At 45.7% G+C, this 22,966-nt stretch overlaps 1 protein-coding gene across 1 annotated transcript in view; it reads left to right on the top strand.

Moving 5' to 3' along the window:
• The first annotated feature begins 7,437 nt into the window (after positions 1-7,437).
• LOC147028068 (zinc finger protein 385D-like) overlaps positions 7,438-22,966 on the top strand; it is a 465,436-nt gene continuing 449,907 nt past the window's right edge. The window contains exon 1 of the mRNA XM_085878078.1: positions 7,438-7,728. The gene's annotated coding sequence lies outside the window, so the exon portion shown is untranslated. The remainder of the gene's footprint in view (positions 7,729-22,966) is intronic.

The raw sequence follows: 22,966 nt of genomic DNA, 5'->3' as shown, positions 1-22,966 counted from the left end.
TGGACCGGACAGCATCAGCTCTCTTGCACTAAAAATCTGCTCTGCTGCTCATGCACTTTCTGTGTGTGTCTCTCTCTCTCTCTCTCTCTCTCTCTCTCTCTCTCTCTCTCTCTCTCTCTCTCTCTCTCTCTCTCTCTCTCTCTCTCTCTCTCTGTCTCTGTCTCTGTCTCTGTCTCTGTCTCTCTCTCTCTCTCTCTCTCTCTCTCTCTCTCTCTCTCTCTCTCTCTCTCTCTATCTCTATCTCTATCTCTATCTCTATCTCTATCTCTATCTCTATCTCTATCTCTATCTCTATCTCTATCTCTATCTCTATCTCTATCTCTATCTCTATCTCTATCTCTATCTCTATCTCTATCTCTATCTCTATCTCTCTCTCTGCCATTTTTACCCTATCATTTGCCCTTGGTCATATTCCATCTGCTTGGAAGTCAGGTAACATCACTGCATGACATAAAAAAGTAAACCCCTCAACTACAGACCCATGAGCTTATTTCCAATCATCAGTAAGTTCATGGAATCCATCATTACCGATGCCATAAAATCACTTTTATCAAATGACCTCATCTCAGATCCTCAATTCGGATTCAAACCACATCACTATACCTTTGACATGCTACTTATACTCTCCCAATAATGTATGGTGGCCCTCAATGTCAGACAGGAGATCAGCGCTGTCTCAGACATATCTCGAGCTTTTGATACAGTATGGCATCCCCCCATGCTCTCCAAACTCTCTTCCTCTGGCATCCAAGGCCAATTCCACTCTTGGATTACGGACCTCCCCCACTCTCATAGCCAACTTGTGGCTCTCAATGGAATCCTTTCATCTCCTCTTCATATCAAGGCTGGAGTGGCCCAAGGTAGTGTTCTCGGCCCCATCCTATGCCTTATCTTCATAAACGATGTCTCGGACTCTAAAAAAATCCTCTATGTCTTTTCTGATGACTCCACCCTCCACCATGACACCCACCCAATCCTTCAGATAAACAGGCAGCAGCCTCTTCTCTCTCTCTTCAAAACTAGACAAAATTAAAAACTGGTCAAAGACTTGGAACTTTTAATCCTGAGAAATCCTACACACTCACCCTCTCTCTCCGAAATGACCTAACAGCATACCCTTCCATATACTTTCTTTACAACCCTCTCAAAGAGGTTCAGTCACTCAAAATCCTCGGTCTCACTCTCAGCCATCATCTTTCTTGCACAAAACACATTTCAAAGTTGCCCTCCAAAGCCAGCTGCTGACTGGGCATCCTCCATTGTGCAAAGTCCTTCCTTGACACACCTGACCTCTAATCCACCTCCAAGGCTTTCATCTGCAGCTTGATGGAATACTGTTCTCGGGTCGGGGCTAGCTCCTCTACCTTACACCTTGTTCAGCTCGACGACATGGAAACCAAGGTCTTCAAGATCATAGGAATCTTCGGCAATGAAGCCGAGTATAGAGGCTTATCACTTTGCCATCATAGACAGGTCTGTGTTTTTTATCAGTCAGGTTTTTCGTTCTTTCTGTCTTCTTCTAGCTCTTCTCTGGTCTTGCACCCTCTGCCCTCTCCATGCTTGCCCCCCCACCCCACCCCACCCTCAACTATGTTTCTGCAAGGTGCACACAGTGCACCAGCAACCCCCTTCTTGCGAGAATCATTGCTTACCTCCACTCATCCGTTCCTATTTTTTTTCCACTTGTGGAACCAACTTCCACATTCTCTTCTGTCTCATTCTTCACTCCAGGTCTTCAAGACAGCTGTTTACCACCATCTCAGATCATCCCCAATCCAAAACATTTTTTTTTGGCTTCTGTATCCTTCTTATCCACCCACTGGATTCTCTCCTACCCCTCATCCTTACCCACGCATCCCTTGTTGAACGTCTCCATTTATTTTGTCCCTCGGCCCTGCTGTTGGCATTTCCCTCTTCTCTTTCTGCTGTTCCTTTTGTTATGTTGTGTCCTGATCCATTCTGTGAGTCTAGCTCTTCCATGAGCCTTGACTCTATACAAAAAAAGCATTCACACATCCTCACCAAAATATAGGAAATACTGTCGTTTACATTTGGGATGGCAGGATGGTCTAGAGGTATGTGGAATTTCCTCTGAACTGTCCAGCCTGAGTTCTCATCTTGGCGAAGCTATAAACCGTCATCCTGCTGTCTTGTGTCATAAGCTGTCATTTACAGGCAGGGCAATTCATCAGTGTGTCTGTCGTCCCCTGGATGGATGTTAAACTTTGCATCCCGTCTGCCGGAATTAGTTGGTGGATGTCATAGATCTCACGGTGTTCTTCATGAAGAGTAGCTGAGCTATCACCGACCCCTTGAAAAAAAATCCAAATTCTTGCTTGAATCAACATCAGGCTTGCATGCCTGACCAGTGGTTCTTGAAAGACATCAGACAAAAGCTTCCAGTGGCCGACCCCACAGGAAGAGGGAATAATTGGGGCTGTTAACGAGGTAGTCGAAATTTCATCACAAGAAATCCAATCATAGAATAAACAAGTGCATTGGTGGCACAACAAAGAAAGGGCAAATACCGGAATGAACCCTCTTTGGCAACCTTAGAATGTTTTTTTTGGAGCATGGAGACAAATCATTGGATTATTTATGAACTCGATTTATTATTCATAATAATCCTATGCCTTGTAGTCCTAAAATAATACACTCCTGTTGGCAAAATGAACAAGCAAGTAGTTCACAGGAAGTTGTATATTTAGGTTTGCGGTAAAGGGTATTTTTATTATCTTTTGCAGCAACCCCTTCTCTGTTTTTTTTTTTACCTTTGTAACCAGTTGTTCCTCTGAGCCAGCCATTGTGGAAGGCTCTTTCAAGAGGCATCAACATGGTGTTCCTCGGAGACCATTCTTTCCTCATCAAGCTCATCAAATCTGTGCTTCTGAGCTGTTCTTCTTCAGTGCTTTGATGAGACTATCTTATTTTGTCTCATGGCAAGCTCTGCCAACGAATGGCCTGAACTTACTTGAGGTGAGGTGTTTAGACATACAGTATTGGAAATAATTATGGAAACAGGAAAAACTGTGTAGCAAATGCAAATAATATGGCATCAGAATCAGTGTGACCACTCCTCATTTTCATAAATGCCAAGGTGAGCCAATGAAAAAAAGCCAAGAATTCACAAAGTTTCGGAAAAGCGATGATAATAGAAAACCTATAGAAAACCAAGACGCCAAGATGTTGTGAAAAAAGCCAAGGAGTGGTCACACTGATCAGAATGTGTAAAATGAATTGCTTCATGGCACAGTCATGTGTTAATATAGTACACTGTGATTGGTTGTCATGCAAGCAATCAGAAAGTGACGCACCTTCGAAAGGACTATAAAAGTATAGGTGGTGATATTATTGTCGTTTGGTGAATGTTATGGTGAATACTATAGTATGGTGAGTACTATGGTGAATAATATGTGTCCTGCGAAGGAAATATTACATGACAAGCACATAGGAAATTAGTCTTAACTAGTGACGGGTACGACATGCGGCCCCGACTTAATGTTCCAGCAGGGGCTGTATGTAAGACCCTTTGGAGGATATGTGAAACTGGTACTGTTGACAATAGAAGTGGTCGAGGAAGAAAGCCCCAACTCTTCAAAAGTAATGTTAAGTCCCTCAGGGTATTGTTCTTTATGTGATAGCCGATGATCCAGTATAGATCTTGTGAATGATTTCTGGCTGCTAAAGTACAGTAAGATGTACATGAGTGCATCGTGGTCTCATTGGATTTGCAGCTGCCAAAACACCTTTGCTGAGGAGAGTCAACCCAATAAAATGGCTGTAATGGTGGACAGCAGAAATGAAGCAGTGGGATGATCAAACCTGAAAAATGTGCTCTTTACAGATGAGTCCAAGCTTGCACTGTTTGGTAAGCAACAATGGCAATTGGTTTAAAGGTGTACCAATGAGTGGTATAACAGTCAGTGTACGACAGCTACAGTGAAGCATAGAGGTGGATCAATACACAGTTTAGGGCTGAATCTCAGTCAAGAGTGTTGGAGGTTCACATGATATCAAAGGTATGTTGACTGCCAACAGGTCCAGCCAGGTACTTTCTATCTGATCCATCGTGTTATTCCCTCAGGAACACGTCTCATTGGGCATGGATTTGTCTTGCAACATGATAATGACCCCGAGCGTCCAGCTATTGGGGTAAAAACTGTCTTGAACATAAAGAGGCTGATGGAACACTCGCATAGATGCTCTTGCCTCTGCCATACGACCATCACTTGAGGCAATGTGGGGTTATATGGATAGTGAGAAAGTTAAACGGCAACCAAACATCTGGGATGAATTGTTGAAAGTGCTACAGGATATTTGGAACAACATTCCAGTCATGCATTGATAAACTGCATGGGAGAAAAAAAAACAAGGGTTCATGCTCTATTGTCTATTGAAATCAAAGGGTTGACATACCAAATATTATACTTGATTTTCCAACATATCTTTCGGAACATGACTTAGGATTCAATGAAGGGGTTCATTAGTTATTTCAGAATGAATGTTAGCATAAGGCATTTTGAAGCACCCTAGTCGAGCAGGAGCCAGAATTGAGTGCACAAAGAGCTCCTTGCCTCCCTGGCCTCCATATCTGTCTCTTCCCTCCTCCCCCTTTCTCCTCTGTAATTAATGTTCCTAATCCTTCCCCATCACATTTTCTCGCCTTTCTACAGACATGATGGGAGGCCAGCACATTGGGTCCTCAAACGTGACCTTTGGCAAGGAGTGGGGGGTGGGTCACCATGGGGGGAATCACTGTGGCACATAAGAGCAAGAGAGAAGCACGCCTCACAGTTAGGTGTCTGCGGTGTTCACCAATCCAGTTACACAGTTGGTGGTCGCGACACGGGAGGTGGAGAAACGCTGTGTCCATTGCCAGTCATAGTCTCACATGGACTAATCGAGTCACCACCTGAAGATACCGAAAGAGGAGACATGGCGATGAGAGATTCTCGAACTGCTGCACAAGTACAGACCCCTGACTGGCACACCCACGCTGTGCCTCTTGGCATCCCTCAAAGGGATGAAGCATAGAGGTGGATCAATCGCTCCTCTGTCTGGTTTGTCAGTTACACTGAAAGCAGATTATGTCTGGTTTGTCCATGGCAACCTGTATGGAGAAATCAGTCAGATTGGAGCAAAGGCCTCAGATGTTTGAGATCCAAACTGTTAAGGAAGAGCAAGGGGGAGGAGGCTTTAGGTGCAGGGGAGGGGAAGAGGAGGGAAGGATGAGGGAGGAGAGGTGGAGGTAGTGAGAGTTGTTGACAGTGTGTGGGAGATTGCAGAAGAGCTGGAGGAGAGGGTCGGACGGGGAGGAGGACAAAGGGCTAGGTGGTGAAGGGATGAGTTACAGTGGGGAGGAATAAGAGAGGGGGAAAGGGGAGTCAGATTGGAGGAGGTAGAGGAATGAGCTGGAAGAGAGACAGTGGGCGAAGCAGGCGGCTTTGCTGATATGAAGAGGGCAGCTTTGAGAATGGTGGAGAGTGGGGAGATTTTTTAGAGGAGGGTGGGGGGATTGAGGGAGAAGGGTCGGGGGGATTGAGGGAGAAGGGTCGGGGGAGGGGGAATTGAGGGAGAAGTATCATGGGGAGAATTGAGGAAGAAGGATCGCGGGGGGGGGGGCACCTTTCTGCAGGGTGAGAGGGAAGAGAGAGAAGGTTGCTTTGCAGAGGGAGTTGCCGACTGATTTGAAAGGGAAGGTTTGAGGGAGTGGGGAGACAATGAGAGCAGGCACGCCCTTGGGGGAGGAGGGAGAAGGTAAAGGGTGGGAGAAGGGAAGGATAAGACTATGTAGTGGTATTGTGAAGATGGTAGGAGGGGGGGGGAGGAACAAAAATTGATGGGGTGGGCAGAGGGGAGGTGAGATGAGATTTGAGGGGTGGGAAGAAGGGGAAGCAGCTTTGAGAAGGGGAAGTGATGAGGAAAGTTAGAAAGGGAGGGGAGAATTTGAAGGTTAGGGGGAGATTTTGGTGTAAAGGGTGAGGGGGAGAATTGAGGGAGAAGGGTGTGGGGGGAGCTTTTGGGAAAGGTGAGTGAAAGCTTTGGGGGGAAGGGGGAAAAGTGTGATATTCGCCATGAAAAGGGAGGAGGCGGCTGAATTGAAATGGAGGGATGAGAGGATGAGAGGCTCCCCCAGAGGGGGAGCTGTTATCAAAGCGGAGGGCAATGGAGAGGAGCGAAGAGAGTAGGTAGGATGGAAGGCAAGATGGAAGGAGTAAGGAGGGGGTAAAACAGGTGAGGAAGTAGGAGGAGGTAGATTTTAGGAGGTGGGATGAATTTGCACTGAAGTTGGGAAAAAAAACCAATTAATAATGGAAGATGAACATGTATTGCAAAATGGGTTTTTTTAATTTGTAGGTCGGAGATCCGTTTAAATACAATGGAGGATGGATATGGAGTTCAGAAGAATTAAAAGAATGAAGGAAGGAAGGAAGGAAGCATTGTAGCAGCGGCGTTGGTCTCTTGTGTTCTCTTGTTCTGACAAAACCTTTATATTAGGATTCGGCTCCTTTATATAACGATCCGGATCTCCTTAAATACTAAACACCTGTACACATCCTCACATTGAAGGTGCCTTTTGAGAGCGTCTATCATGAACTTTTAAATATATTCGGACATTTGCTTTAAAGTTTCGAAAAGTTTACGTTACTATTTAAAGATTATTCCATTTAATATATTGTAATTTCGTAAATACATTATTTATTTCGTAAATATACGATATTTCGTAAATACACTATGACGGGTCTCGCCATTGGCTTAATCAAGGCACGTGACGAAATATCGGAAGTTGTTGTTGTTTTTTGTTTTTTTTGTTAGCCGACAAAACCTTTCAGACGCTGCTCTTGGACACATTTGTCCTTGTTTGGCATGGGATGAAAGAAGGGTCGAAAATATCTCAGGTGTTTGAAGAAGAGCACAGTAGAGAGGAAGTCAAAACATTTTAAGAGACTGTTTTTTGTTTATTTGTTTGTTTTTAAAGATTAGGGAAGAGGGGGCAGAGTAAAGGAAGAGTTTTAAGAAAAAAATCGGAAAGGTGAGGGGTGAATACCTTCACGATAAAAGTGGGATTGGAAATGTGGAAGGAAAGGAAAAAAGGAAGAAGGAAGAGTCTGTATTGGAAGTCACGTGGTTACAGGAGGGAAAGGTGAGAAGGGAAAAGATTATATATATATATATATATATATATATATATATATATATATATATATATATATATATATATATATATTTATTTTTAAAAAATAATATTTTAAGAGTTGAATTGAGGGAGTGATGGAGAGACAGTGGGGAAAAAAAGAACTGAAGGTGATAAGGAGAAAATACAACAAACTGATTATGCACACAGACGGGAAGAAGGGGAGGTCTCAGTGGAATTGATATGAAAAGACGACAAAAACTCAATAGGCCTTATTCAGATGACGTCACCGGTCACGTGACTGTGGCAGCTCCGCCATATTGAGCGGCAAGAAAGTATAACCGCGTCCATAACAACCGATAGTCTCCACTTCAACTACACCGTTATTTCCAAGCAAGCGATTTTTTTTTCTGCCAATGGGTAAGAGTCGTTGTGCCCCGGGATGTACTCAGCGATAAACTGAAGGCTCTGGATGCAGTTTTACCGCTTTCCCGTCGAAGTGGACCGACGAAATCTTTGGATATCGGTTCTGAGAAGAGAAAAATGGCGACCTGGCGAACATGACTGGTTGTGTGGCCTTCATTTTGTCTCCGGTATGTAACTAATTTCTGATACGTTATTTCAGTAGTTGGTATTAAATAGTTGGTGGTTACAAAATATTGTCTGATTTGTATCATTAAAATGCATTATATCTGTGGTGTAATTATGGTCCCATTCCAGTACAGTACAATATCCCTTGTTTTATTGACAGAATGAGATGGGCTGGATCGCTTTTCTAACAGCTGTCGAACGCGCACAGTTCTGAGTTGTTTCCTCGAAACTCGTCTTATTGCTATTACATCGCAGATTAAATTAAATAGTTTTTTTTAAATATCATTTTAGAAATTTGAAAAAAAAAATCAGTGTAACATTTTCACTACAGAAAGTCACATCGATATGTATAATACATAGAAAACTAGCACTTGGAAATATGCACAGCAGTGTGGCATTACACCAGATGTTTGTCATGGAAAAAATATCATGTATCTGTAAGCAAACTGACGAACGAAGATTTTTTTCAAACTTAGCATTTAGACAAAAGCTTCACTTGAAATTAACTTGTGGCAGCAGACAGGTTTAAAAAAAAGTGACGCTGGTTGCTGAACAAAACAAGCACAAGTTTCTTCTCTCCTTTCTCTGAATTCGCCTTTATTGCATCCCTCAAGAAATGTGTTTAATCGCAGAACTGACCTAAAACTTTTTAAAAACGCCAGTTTGCTGTGAATGTTCACTTTCCATCAACCATTCTTTTTTTCCAACTTCAGTGCCAACTCACTCCTCTCACCCCTCACTCTCACTCTCAAAGCAACCATCCCGCTCTTCTCCCTCCAAGCCTCCCTCTCACCTCTCTCAAAAACTCCCCCCCCCCTCACCTTTCTCACACCATTCATCGCCCTCACTCATCCTTCCCAATGTTTCCCCCTCCCATCCACAAAGCTGCCTCCTTCCACTGTCCTCTCACCTCCATCTCTTCACTCCACCTCCTCAAATCCTCAACTGCCTACTTCCCCCTCTCTTCTCCCCCCTCTCCCGCAGCACCACAGAGTCTTTTCTCCTCCTCATTCGGCCGCGTCCCCGAGCTATTCTGCAGTCGCCCACACTCTTTCAACAACACTCCTTACCTCCCCCCTCATCCCTTGTCCTACCCTCCCCCTCCCCACCCACCCCCTGCACCCAAAGCCTCCTCCCCTACCCCTTCATTAAAAGTATGGATCTCAAATATCCAGGACCTTCGCTCAAACCTTTCAGATCTTTCCATGCAGGTTGCCCCTGACAAACCAGACATAATCTGCCTAACAGAAACTTTCCTCCCCCAAGACGTGTCTGACTCCCAAGTATCTCTCCTGGTTACTCCCTCCTCCGGTATGACAGACCTGAGCCTCGTCCTGGTGGAGGAGTTGCTCTCTTCATCAAAGACTCTATTCCTCACTCTCCATGCACTGCCCTCACTCCCCCACACTCCCAGGAATACCTCTGGCTACGGCTTCCCCTCAACTCCCACCTCATATTTATATGTGTACTGTACCATCCACCTAACAGTGATGACTCCATCTACACCTCACTATCTGAAAACATGGACCAACTTCTATCTTCTCATCCAAACTCTCTCTTCCTCATATGTGGTGACTTCAATTGTCATCATGCCAGTTGGCTAGGTGTGGGTACCTCTCTCACCTGTCATGACACCTAAGCAAAATCTTTCTGCGACTCATTGGGACTGACTCAATCGGTCAACTTCCCTACCCGGATCTCAACCAATGGTACTCCATCTCTTCTGGATCTGATTTTTGACAAATTTCCCTGACAATATCTGCTGTTCTGACCACATCCTTGTCAAAGTGGACATCTCTCTGGCTATTATCAGAGAACCACCTCACTGCCGTCGAGTCTGGCATTTCACTCAAGCCGACTGGCAGGGTCTCCAAGCAGCCCTCAAACTTATACTGGTCTCCTATCTCTACTTTCTCCAACATCAACTCATCCTGGGAATTCTTTCAAAGAAACTTGCTCTCCCTCATGCACAGATTTATCCCCTCTGCTCTTCAGTTGTCCTACCCTTCCTCCCACCCTTGGTTCACTGAAGCTTGTGGTGAGGCAGTTGTCCTGAAACAACTTGCCTTTGCCTCATGGAAAGCAAACCCAACTGAGGGCAATCTCAATTCCTTCCATAAAGCTCGGAACAAGTGTGTATCTACCCTCAGGAGAGCCAGAAAACAACATCTTTCTCATCTCAAGTCTGAACTCTCAAACCTCTCCCCCTCCTCAAAATCCTGGTGGCATCTAATCAAATCTGTTTCTGGTGTATGTTCCCCCTCCACCCCCTCCCTTACCGCAAATGGTAGCACTGCTGAAACCGCACGTGAAAAAGCTGAATGCCTAAACTCGGTGTTTGCAGCTAAATCTTGTGTCCAAAACCCATCACTTTCTCCACCCACCTTACCCAGTCGCACCCAACTGTCCCTGGACTCTGTGTCCTTTTCTCCTGACAAGGTGGAGAGCTTGCTGTCAAACCTCGACTCAGATTCTGCAACCGGTCCAGACGGCATCAGCCCACGTGTCCTCAAAGCCTGCTCTTCTGCTCTTGCTCACCCTCTCTGTTATATTCACCCTCTCATTTGCCCAAGGTCATCTGCCATCTGCTTGGAAATCTGCTAACATCACTGCCCTGCATAAAAAGGTGCAAAAACAGATCCCTGCAGCTACATACCAATCAGCCTTCTCCCAATCATCAGCAAGGTTATGGAATCCATCATCGCTTCAGACATGAAATCCTTCCTCTTCTCCAATGGCTTGATTTCTGATCATCAATTTGGTTTCAGACCAGGTCACTCTACCGTGGATATGCTGCTTCTGCTCTCCCAACAATGGATGGAAGCCCTCAATGCCAGACAGGAAATCCGAGCCGTATCCCTGGACATATCACGTGCTTTTGACACAGTCTGGCACCCTACCCGACTCACCAAACTCTCTTCCCATGGTATTCAAGGCCATCTCCACTCATGGCTCGCAGACTTCCTCTCCTGTCGCAGTCACCGTGTGGCCCGAAATGGAGTTCTTTCATCCCCCCTTCCTGTCCAGGCTGGAGTTCCTCAAGGTAGCGTTCTGTGCCCTGTTCTTTTTCTGGTTTTCATCAACGATCTCTCCGACTCTCTGGAAATTCCTCTATATCTCTTTGCTGATGACTCCACCCTCTGTCGTAGCATCTGTCATCCCTCAGACCGGCAAGCAGCAGCTTCTTCGCTCACTACTGATCTGGATAAAATCACAAAGTGGTCCAACACGTGGAACATGTCTTTCAATCCGGACAAATCTCACACTCTCACAATGTCTCTTCGAAAGGACCATTTAGAAAACCCCCCCATCCACTTTCTCAACAATCCTCTGGAAGAAGTCCTTTCTTTCAAGCTTCTGGGTCTCACTATCTGCAATGACCTTTCCTGGGAAAACCACATTTCAAACCTCGCCTCCAAAGCCAGTCGCCAATTAGGAATCCTCCGTCGTGCAAAGTCCTTCCTCGGCCCACCTGAGCTCCTGACCACTTACAAAGCTTTTGTCCACAGCCTGATGGAGTACTGCTCTCCACTCTGGGCTGGTGCTCCTGCTTCCCACCTTTCTCGGCTTCACGCTGCAGAAACCAAGGCATTTCGGATCATTGGCATCTCCCGCAATGAGGCTGAGTCTTTGGGCCTCTCACTCAATCACCGCAGGTTGGTCGGTGGTCTTTCTGTCTTCTACCATCTCCTCTTCAGCCTCGCACCCCCTCCTGCTCTCTCTGCGATTTGTCCCCACCACATTTCTGCAGGGCGCTCAAGGTCCACCAACAACCCCTTTCTGGTAAAACTACCAAAATCACGAATCACTGCCCACCTTCACTCTTTCATTCCTCTTTTTTCCCGCCTTTGGAATAAACTCCCTCACTCTATTCATTCCCATTCTTCCCTCCAGGCCTTCAAAACAGCTGTTCACCACCACCTCTTATCACCCCCCATCCAAATCCTCGGATCTTTTCTACCCCCGATAATCCACCCAAGCCCACCTCCTTCAAATTCCCTGCTTTCCTTCCTGAACTTCTCTGTAATGTCCATCTTCTATTTCCCATGTTCCCTGTCCCATCCCTCTCCCTTCCACAGATCTCCTAATGTCTCTGTTCCCCACTGTTTTGTCCTTCCCACTCCCTCCCCTCCTGTCTCATGCCCCCCTTGATGTGTGTTGTGTGTCAGCTCTCATACGAGCCTCGGCAAGGTATACAAAAAAAAAGAAAAAAAAAAAAAGCAACAACGAATACAATAATAGTGAAATAAAAGAAAACAGGCTTACCTTTACCTCACGATAATACAGTTCTTGTCAGCTTTCGTCGAGATTATGTCACTAACAAACCCGGCGACATAATACGAGTAAGCGTCCATACTCGTGAAGGCTTTCAGGCTGGCTGAGTGTAAGGACTCTGCGTTTCAACAAGGTAAACATAGATGTCGGGGAAAACGATTTGAGGCCAACATTTCCTTTCTGTTGTCCATTTATCCTTTGAAATAATATAAGGATCTTCACCAAGACCACACAGCTTCAGTTTTTCGTAGTACCTCTTCTTAGAAATATCATCTAATCCATGGAAATTGCCCAGAAGTTCTCGTGACATGTGCGTGGTAGCCATGATTTTTTGCCACTCAATATGGCAGAGTTTTACCTTCCGCTGTGATGTGACTCGCTTAGTGCATAGGGTCAATTATCACAAGTTTTAACACAAGACTGAACTAGAAACACACAGTAAACGCAGAGATAACGAGAAGGGCACTTAGTAGAGCACATACCTCCGCCACATAAAGCCTGATCCACGAGAACATATCGGGCCCAATACATTTTTGAAATATCATGCTATACAGTACTATATCATTTTTAGCCCGATCTCTCAATGGTGAAGAATCACTTCCAAAAATTAAATAATTCTCGTAGTCTCATCTGGATCCGGATCTTCACCAAAATCTAATCGGTTCGTCCCAACACCCAAACTGCCCAACAAATTTCATCCGGATCCGTCCACAATTTTTTGAGATATCCTGCACACAAGAAGACAAACAAAAAGAGAAAGAGGTAAAAACATTACCTCCTTCACCTTCGGTGGTGGAGGTAACAAAATAAGAGAAAAAAACGCGACAAAAACGACTGGAAAAACTTGTGTTTGAGAAAGTCGGCGGAGACCCTGAAGGAAATGGAAATGTGAAATGCATTTTTCTCCAAATCTACAAATTGAATCTTGATTGAATGAAATGCTTCTTCCTTGGACAGCTTCAAAATGCTTCACTTTCCTTGTTTCTCTGTTAGGAACACCTCATGTGTTCTTCTTTCTTCATCGCAATCGATTGCTCTTCTTCTTCTTCACAAAGCTTATTTCCCAAACATGTCTCCTGTCTCCTGACTGTTATGGTGAGCATCCCTGCGGATTATGTCTCACATGGTCAAACCACATAATCCGCATTCAAATTATCTTTTAAACATAATTTTCAGCATTTAGATGGCAATAAGGCAATTCACTTGATGCATATATGTATGTACAGTGGGGAGAACAAGTATTTGATACACTGCCGATTTTGCAGGTTTTCCCACTTACAAAGCACGTGGAGGTCTGTAATTTTTTATCATAGATACACTTCAACTGTGAAAGACGGAATCGAAAACAAAAATCCTGAAAATCACATTGTATGATTTTTAAATAATTAATTTGCATTTTATTGCATGAAATAAGTATTTGATCACCGACCAACCAGTTAGAATTCCGGCTCTCACAGACCTGTTAGTTTTGTCTTTAAGAAGCCCTCCCATTCTCCACTTATTACCTGTATTAACTGCACCTGTTTGAACTCGTTATCTGCATAAAAGACAGCTGTCCGCACTCAATCAATCCGACTCCAACCTCTCCACAATGGGCAAGACCAGAGAGCTGTGTCAGGACATCAGGGACAAAATTGTAGACTTGCACAAGGCTGGGATGGGCTACAGAACTATAGGCAAGCAGCTTGGTGAGAAGGCAACAACTGTTGGCGCAATTATTAGAAAATGGAAGAAGTTCAAGATAACAGTCAATCTCCCTTGGTCTGGGGCTCCATGCAACATCTCACATCGTGGAGTCTCAATGATCATGACAAAGGTGAGGGATCAGCCCAGAACTACATGGCAGGACCTGGTCAATGACCTGAAGAGAGCTGGGACCACATTATCAAAGAAAACCATAAGTAACACACTACGCTGTCATGGATTAAAATCCTGCAGCGCACGCAAGGTCCCTCTGCTCCAGCCAGTGCATGTCCAGGCCCGTCTGAAGTTTGCCAATGACCATCTGGATGATCCAGAGGAGGAATGGGAGAAGGTCCTGTGGTCTGATGAGACCAAAATAGAGCTTTTTGGTTCGAACTCCACTCGCCGTGTTTGGAGGAAGAAGAAGGATGAGTACAACCCCAAGAACACCATCCCAACCGTGAAGCATGGAGGTGGAAACATCATTCTTTGGGGATGCTTTTGTGCAAAGGGGACAGGACGACTGCACCGTATTGAGGGGAGGATGGATGGGGCCATGTATCGCGAGATCTTGGCCAACAACCTCCTTCCCTCAACAAGAGCATTGAAGATGGGGCGTGGCTGGGTCTTCCAGCATGACAGCGACCCGAAACACAGCCAGAGCAACTAAGGAGTGGCTCCGTAAGAAGCATCTCAAGGTCCTGGAGTGGCCTAGCCAGTCTCCAGACCTGAACCCAATAGAAAATCTTTGGAGGGAGCTGAAAGTCTGTGTTGCCCAGCGACAGCCCCAAAACCTGAAGGATCTGGAGAAGATCTGTATGGAGGAGTGGGCCAAAATCCCTGCTGCAGTCTGTGCAAACCTGGTTTAGAACTATTGGAAACGTCTGATCTCTGTAATTGCAAACAAAGGTTTCTGTACCAAATATTAAGTTCTGTTTTTCTGATGTATCAAATACTTATTTCATGCAATAAAATGCAAATTAATTATTTAAAAATCATACAATGTGATTTTCAGGATTTTTGTTTTAGATTCCGTCTTTCACAGTTGAAGTGTACCTATGATAAAAATTACAGACCTCCACGTGCTTTGTTAGTGGGAAAACCTGCAAAATCGGCAGTGTATCAAATACTTTTTCTCCCCACTGTATGTATGTATGTATGTATGTATGTATGTATATCCATCTGAAAATCATTGAAAGAAACTTGGGCTGGCCCGAACTCCACCAGCTTTTGCATACAAGTCGGCAGTACCCAGGGTCAGCACCCCCCCCCCCATGGTGGATGCAAAAATCTCGTATGTTTTCTCTTGTGGCCCCAAAACCAATCAATCCATCCATCAATCAATATTTATATATGTATATGATAGCACTCACAGCCCACGCACCTACTCCAACAAAATGTGATTAATAGTAAATATCATCATTTTAAACTTACCCTGTGCATTGACAAGCTCCATATGTGACCCTTACTTCGGTGTAAATATGCAAATAAACCAGATACGGATAGATCTTCAGAGCTTGGTTTCTCCCTCGAGGATGTCTACAGCTTTGCTTCTCCCTCTGGGATATCTACCTGAATGTTGGCAATGACGGCATCAGCTTTCCGATTGCAGACTCCCTTAAATAAATAAGCAAGCCTGCCATGTTCATAATAGGTAATCCCTCAAGGTTCAATGTCCACTCATTTGTGGGGGTGATGAGGGAAGTCAGGTAGAATGCGCCAGTCGACAGCCCGTCCACACAACATGCCTTGCAGGAGCCCACATCATCGGGAGATTTTGCAGTATGGGCTGCAAGATATAAACCTTTTTTGGTGAGTTGATCAGAAAGTTCTCCAAATCTTTCATTGTGCAGAGTCACACCCCTTTCTCGCAGGTACATTTTGAAGTATTTTCGGCTCTCATTTAAAGCTTTGTTCGCCATTTTATCATACAATCCTTTATGGCGTGGAAGATATACGTTCAGCCACCCTGATGATGTTGCAATGGGGTTTCTGCGCATGTGCGCTGAGCATTCTGGGGCAACGTTGCATCGAAAGTCACATATTCTACACAAATAATTCACGTTCACACAATTGGCCCAAGAAATCTGATACAAATCAAAGAAAAGGATATATATATATATATATATATATATATATATATATATATATATATATATATATATATATATATATATATATATATATATATATATATATATCACATATGTATTCTCCACCAGTCGCTCTCTGTCTGTCACTCTGAAGATCTGTCCGACCAGGGTGGAGCTTCGCTGGTCTAATTCCACCCACAATTCTCACCTTAAAAAAATAAAAAATCAAAATTGTCTTTTTGTTTGCTACTTCCAGGCCTCAGAGGTCTCGGGCATCTGTTGTGCATTTGAAGACCGAACAACTCATTTTCTTTCATGAAATATAGGAACGTTTTTAGGAAATAAAGGCATGTTTTGATGACAACTCATGCAGAGGAAATGAGGTAATGCATGTTATTTTTGTAGAGGTCCACTATCCATCACCCAAATACATCTTTCAAGAGGACTGTTGACTTTATGTACACTTATATGTGTTGATCATGAAGGAAAGGTGCAGTTTTGTTTTGCAGAGGAAAGGACATAGTCACGATTAATATTTGAAGTCTTTACCATACAGTAATAAAAATATATGTGCATTGTGCATGGATATGTAATTCACATATTATGTAGAGTAAATAAACATGCGTTGCAAGTTGGAAGTGACAAAAAGTTTTTATTTTATCTTATTTATTTATTTACTTTCACCAAACTTGGTAAAACTTATATTTGAGAGATGAAGAAATAATATGAAATGATGTAAGAATGCCCCTCTTCCTTTGACGAATGAGAAGAAAGGAGGAGGGGAGGACAGGTAGTTGTGTGGGGAGGGGTATTGAGGATTTGCGGTGGAGGAGGGGGCTTAATAACTTGAGTCGGAGGGGGTTGAGGACTTGCAGTTCACAGGGGTTTGAAGACTGGGAGGGGGAGGGGGAGGGGGGTTGATTTAATTTATTGACATCTTTCGGGAGCACACAGCTCGACAATATTATGTTGACATGACATTTAACTGTTCTTTGCATAATATTGTTGGTCACATTTTGCATTACGCACAATTTCCGCAGGTACCTACTAGTATAAATACATATTATTGTATTAGACAGTTTTGAAGATGTATTCGCTTTGGTAGATATTTGAAAACGATTAACTTTTTGATATGACTTAGGCCAAACCTCCCCCTGGGCTCACCTCACAAGATGGGATTAATGCAGGCTATTAACGGAGTAGTAGTAGTAGTAGTAGTGGTGGTGGTAGTAAATGTTGTTGTAATTGTAGTTGCAAACTTAATGGCATGATTTCTGTAAATAATTTTTTATGCAAATACACGTGTTACACCTTTTCAAATACAAGTGTTACATCGCTTTTCCGAAACCTTGTGAATTCTTGGCTTTTTTTCATTGGCTCACCTTGGCATTTATGAAAATGAGGAGTGGTCACACTGATCCTGCTGCTTTGGAGGAACTCTTTGTTGAACACATTAAGCCAGACATTTAATCTTCTGCTTGCACTGTGATATCAGAACAACGGTGGTGATTAAATTTTATTTCAAACAGGAATACCGATACATGCCGTGGGCAGATTCTAAGTCGCTGTTTGTGGATCGAGTGTATGGGCACTGGCTGCTTGCCGTAATTGAATCCTTTCTGGTCTACAACTGCTTATGGGTGTCACTCTTTGCAGAATCTTGAGGCTTTCTTTTATCCCCATGCACCTCACATGCTCCGATATGTTGCGAAGCATGAAGGTGAGGATATAAAATGGAGCATACGTCATATCCACAACCCTGTCTTGGATTCTTAAAATTACCTCATTGTGCAATCAGAATGATCTATTGTATGTGTAGGCAGGTAAATAGCAAAGCTAATGTACAATAATGGCTTTGGATTACACGTGGTTTCTCACTCAGAAACAAAATGGACGCGATATCCCATTGCCCATGAGTGAATGTCAACAAATAATATTCAACTTACCGTCATAAATCTTCATTCCCACCACTCATCTTAAGGATGGTTTTGTTCTTAATGTGAGAAATTCTCTCTTAAAAGTGTCGCCCACTTTGTTTACACGACACCACTGTTTTGTCCCTGTCACTTTGATACATCCACGCTTAGCACGTCTCACCTTTTCATTGCTGTCACTTCCTCCCACGTCTTTCTACTCCTTGCAGACGCTTGTTAATCTGCCTTTTCTTGTGTGTACATTGATCTCCAAACCCAGGTGCTCGTACTGCACTTATTTTACTCAAAGAAAATCATCTAATCTGTGAAATCTTCATCTTCAATCGTTTTACTTTTCACTCATTCTCACATCTCCATTCAATTACAGTCTTCTCCAAAAAATAAAGTAAAACACTCACTCTAAATCACCTGTGTTATCCCATTGATTCTGATGGAATATTTTTCTAAATTTAAGTTGTTGCATCAAGATACAGGTGAAGAATATTTAGTTTATCATGTTGGTGCCACATCCACAACCTGGAATGCCCATTCTAACTGCAGGTAGTGAGAATTACAAGATACTCCTCAGTTGGAACAATTTCCCATATACTCATCTCGAATACATATATACATTGGGATGCTTAATACCCCCAACTTATATGCAGCCCGTGTTGCTGGCTTTATGCTCCTGATTTGAAAGACCGAGTACTCTGGGATCAAACTTGTACGAGGCAGCTCTGTGCCCAGCAAGGACCTAATTGAGTGAACCATACTAAGATTTTTCGTGAACTCTTTGTTCTCTCTTTTCTTTATCAAAGTTCTTTGCGAGGAGTAGTAGTCGTTATGTTAACGAATGTATCAAGTGAAAGCTTTTTAATGACCCATCTTAAACAGCACAAAGTCCTTTTTCATACTCTCTTGGGAATCACTGGAGAGTTTGTCTCAGCATTCAGAGGAACCCGATCCTGTCCAACGCTGTCCATTGATGTCCGATCCTGCCCAGTGCTCAGTAGCTTGAGATTGGACCTGATGTATGTGCTGGCTATAATTTCTGGAAACACTTCAGCGAGGGATCGATCGTACAGGTCAGCAAATTGAGGTAAGCAATGCTTTCAGGCACAGACTTGGAGAACGGCCACAAAGCTTGATGGATCCCTTGCTGGAATGTTATGACAGCATTTATCAGGAGAAACATTTGCTCTCATCGGCTGTCGATGTCACAATCTGAGGATAATATGATGGGTGTGTGTGACTGACCTGTCATTCTCCATCACAAGAAATGTGATGTGTGATAAAATTTACAGTGCACCAATGTATCAGGTGTGTGTGTGTGTGTGTGTGTGTGTGTGTGTGTGTGTGTGTGTGTGTGTGTGTGTGTGTGTGTGTGTGTGTGTGTGCGTGCGTGTCACTTCCAATCATCTCTCCCTCCCCCATTGGGTGTCGACCCAACCAGGATACCAAGTGTCACTGATCAACCATAAAGATGGTTGTGGCTATGTGATTTGCTTGTAACCTGACCAGAGATGACACCGTTTCAAGACCAAAAATTACCATTTCTCCTGCAGTGAAGAAATGGAAAATTCCAGTCAGTTATTTATTTGTATGTCTATGTTTATTTTATTTTATATGTTTTGTGACATCTGTCTCAGATGCCAGAGTGACAGCATCAGCTTTTTTTTGTTTTAAAAAATATATTGTTGTGGTTACCAAATTCGCAAACCACCATTCAGGTCCCTTAGGTGAGGTATCTCGGTAAGTATATGTGTAGTTAGGCCCAAACCCGTTGTCTAGTGGGAATACATGTCATTTATACGTGCTGCGACTCTTCAGGATAGCCGTTTTTCTTTCTCTATCTTTATTTTGGACCAACCGCCATTGTTACCACCACCAACCACAACATCAACCACCCACCGCGGCGCCGCTTCACGTCACACCTCGCAACCGTCGCATCGCCACCGTTCTTGCGCCGCTTGTGGGTACCGGTGTTGGACTCGTGCATGGCGCGCGCCGAACAGCGTGTACAAAACCACGGATTTTCCACTTCAAAATCGGATCAAAAACGACACACGCCCACTTTTGTTCCGTCCAATCGGTGAGCGAGGGGCGATTTGGCCCCGCCTCCAGGGCGTTGGAGGGCGGTCGCTATATGCAAATTTATGGATCAAAATGCATTCACGCCCACTTTTTCTCGGGCCAATGGGGAGCGAGGTGAAGGGTCGAAGGCAGGGGGTCAAAGATGAGAGAGCGAAGCCACGGGGCTTATATAAGCGACCGCGTTCGTCAGTCAAAAAAGAAAGAGTTAAGACTTCGCGGGCGGTGGAGTTGGGAAGAAGAAGCAAGAAGGAGTTGGTCGTCGTCGTGTGCGTTGGAGTCGGAACGGAGGGGACGGAGCTGTGGAGAGGCGGCGAGGGCAGACGAGGGGGTGCTCGCGTCGTGCAGGGAGCTGCACACCAGGGAGGCCGACGGCGCGACCTGGCCGAGGTGGAGACGCTCGTCGCGGGACTCGAGGCAGAGTGGAAATCCTCTATACCCCGAGCATCAGCAACCCCCTCCTGTTTCCCCCCGCGCTGAGATAGTGCGACCAAGGGGGCCCCCTTCCCACCCCCTATCAGACACTCCCCGCGAGGCCCGTGGAGTTGAGGCACCATCGCCGCTCCGCGTCTCATCACCAGACGGGTAGGCCCGACCCGGTCTCGGCCTCAGGCCCGCCTCATCTTTGAGGGTTCTCTTTTCTTGTTTTTTTGGGTGTGTGTTGTCGGCGCCGTCTGTGAAGTAAAATTGTATAAGTGTTGCCGTGTGCTCGCGTAATCGGTATTAGATCTGCATTGTCGCATTTGCTTTTTGTGTAAAATTGCATTGTGTTGCTTTTTGTCTTTTCCTTTTCTATGTGCTTTTGGTGGAATTGAATATGTGTGCTTTCCGTTCATCGCGAATAAATGTGCTTTGTGTTGAACTGTTTCCCGCTTCGCTTCGTCATTTCTTTCATTGAATCCTCATCTTGCTTCACGTAAAGGGTTGGTAGTGGGCTGAATACGCCCGATAATTAATCGAACCGTCGAGGCCGACGATAACACCGCTCGGTTATCCCGATAGTACGGAACGGGTCGCTTAAGTGGCCCGTGTCCGAAGTCGACCTGCGGCGAGGTGCGATCGCCCGGTCTACCCTCCGTGTGGGTACTTAGGTAGGTCGAATTTGGCGAGCAACCCTATCCCACGCGGGGGCTGATTGGCTCGATCGCGGTGAGACCAAAAGGTCCACCCGTGACTGGTTCCCGGCGTTAGTCCGAGAGGGTCACGACTGGATTGTCCGTCCGGTGGGCGACGTGCCGCGATTCGAGTTACGTGGCCGTCAGCACGCCGGCGGGCGCGAATCCGTAACACTGGTGTCAGGTCGTGCGATACAAACCCATCGCCCTCCTCACGGCACTGGTAACGGAGAACGGGAAAACGGGCTCTCCTGTCTCCGGCTAAATTCACGGGAATCGGTCCAGGGGTGAGAGAAGCGACCCCCGCTTCCCTCCAAATTACGAGCGAGCGAAATTAACCCTTCACGAGAAGCAAGATGGCGTCTCAAGGCGAGCGGGAGCCGGGGGTATTAGAAATGTATATGTGTAGTAATGTAGAATCCATGGTCCAGGATGGAATCCCCGTGCAGGAAATGTTGATTGTGCAGGAACACGGACTCGTCCAACTGAACCCAGAGCCCGAAATGGGTGCGGCAGCGGCCGCGGTGTATGACACCTCCCCCCCCCCTCTCCACCAAAACCCTTCCCCAACCCTTGCCGAAACGGCTCAGCTGAGTGCATCCGACATAGCCCAGCTATGCACCATGCTGGCGGAAATGACAGCGAAAATGGATGCAAACGCAAATGAAATTATAAACAAATTGAAAAGAATGAACGAAAAGATCGATGCGAGTACACAGCAAATGAAGGAAGAAACGAAAAAGCTGCGGGGTGAGACGCAGAACATGGGCCGATGCCTGCAGGCGGGCATGAAGGCCGTGACCAGGGAGATAGGAATGGCGACTCCACGTGTGGGAGCGAACGAGCTGGAAGGGGGTGCAACGGCTGACAGGCCCGCGGTGGAGGCGGGTAAAAAAATAATTCGGGGGGCGTGTTGGGCGAGGGTCGTGACAGAAGAATCGACGGTGACCAAAAGGGAAAAATTAAATGGGGAGACTAAAACGTGTGAGACGAGACACGAGGTGACGACAACAGAAACTTATAAATGTAAAGAGACACGGGAGACAAAAAAAATAGAGGAGAGACTGCACGATGAAGACGCGGTAAGTGACGCACACACACACACGGAGGTAGTGGAGGACAATGGGGGTGAGCTCGCGGAGCGTGTAGGGACCCAGTGCGAGCACCTGGATGGCCTCCTCCAGGAACGAGGGGAGGGAGTCTGCCCCCTTGAGGCGAGTCACGACCAGGTGAGTTCGGTCGTGCTTTGCGAGGTTGAGGGGACGGGTGCTGTGGACAGGTGCACGGAGAGCTTGGGGGGTATAGAGGCCCCGGAGACCCTTGTGGGGACACGAATCCCCAGTGTGGTTGTCCCTGTGTGTGTGGTGCAAGGCGTGAGTGCGTCCCCGTGTGTGGAAGCGACCCCGTGTGTGAGTGGTGTGGTGGCGATGGTGCCGGAGTACGTGCTTCCCAGCACGCCGTGAGTGCCCTCGCGTGTGTGAGTGAGGCACGGTGTGTGAGTGAGGCACCGCGGTTGAGTGCCCCCGCGTGTATGAGTGAGGGACGGTGTGTGGATGAGGCACGGCGGATGAGTGCCCCCGCGTGTGTGAGTAGTATGGTTTGTGTGAGTAGTGAGGCACGCGTGAGTGAACGGCCGTGTGCAAGGTCGCTGTGTGCAAGGGAGACCGTGTGTGTGAGAGAGCGGTATGTGAGGGAGATGTCGGTTGGCATGCGGGAGCACGCAGCCGCGTCTCCCGGGGTGAGTTTGATGGTGTGGACTGTGAGCGTCGTAACACGCAGGTGTGCGTGGGTGGAATGGAGGCGACGACGGCGACAGAGGAACGAAAGCCGGGTAGCGGCTGTAGTTGTTTCGGGGACCGTGCCGGGTTCACCCAGCAGTGAGCACGAGGTTCGTGCTGTGCAACGCACGAGACCACCACGTGCTCGCTTGCGAGAGTGAAGTCCCGGTCCGGAAACGCACGCGGTGGATTTGCCGATCCCGCGGACGGACAAAGTTTAGGCAGGATAACGGATTTGGACCGGACGGGTTCTCCACGCGATCGTGTGTGTTAAGCTCCAACGGGCAAAGCA

Source organism: Eptatretus burgeri, chromosome 4, assembly GCF_056783735.1.
Source record: "Eptatretus burgeri isolate ZD-2024b chromosome 4, Ebu_testis_v1, whole genome shotgun sequence".
Classification (NCBI taxonomy): Eukaryota; Metazoa; Chordata; class Myxini; order Myxiniformes; family Myxinidae; genus Eptatretus; species Eptatretus burgeri.
The sequence above is the reverse complement of the archived record's forward strand: the minus strand, read 5'-3'. Positions and strand labels throughout refer to the sequence as shown.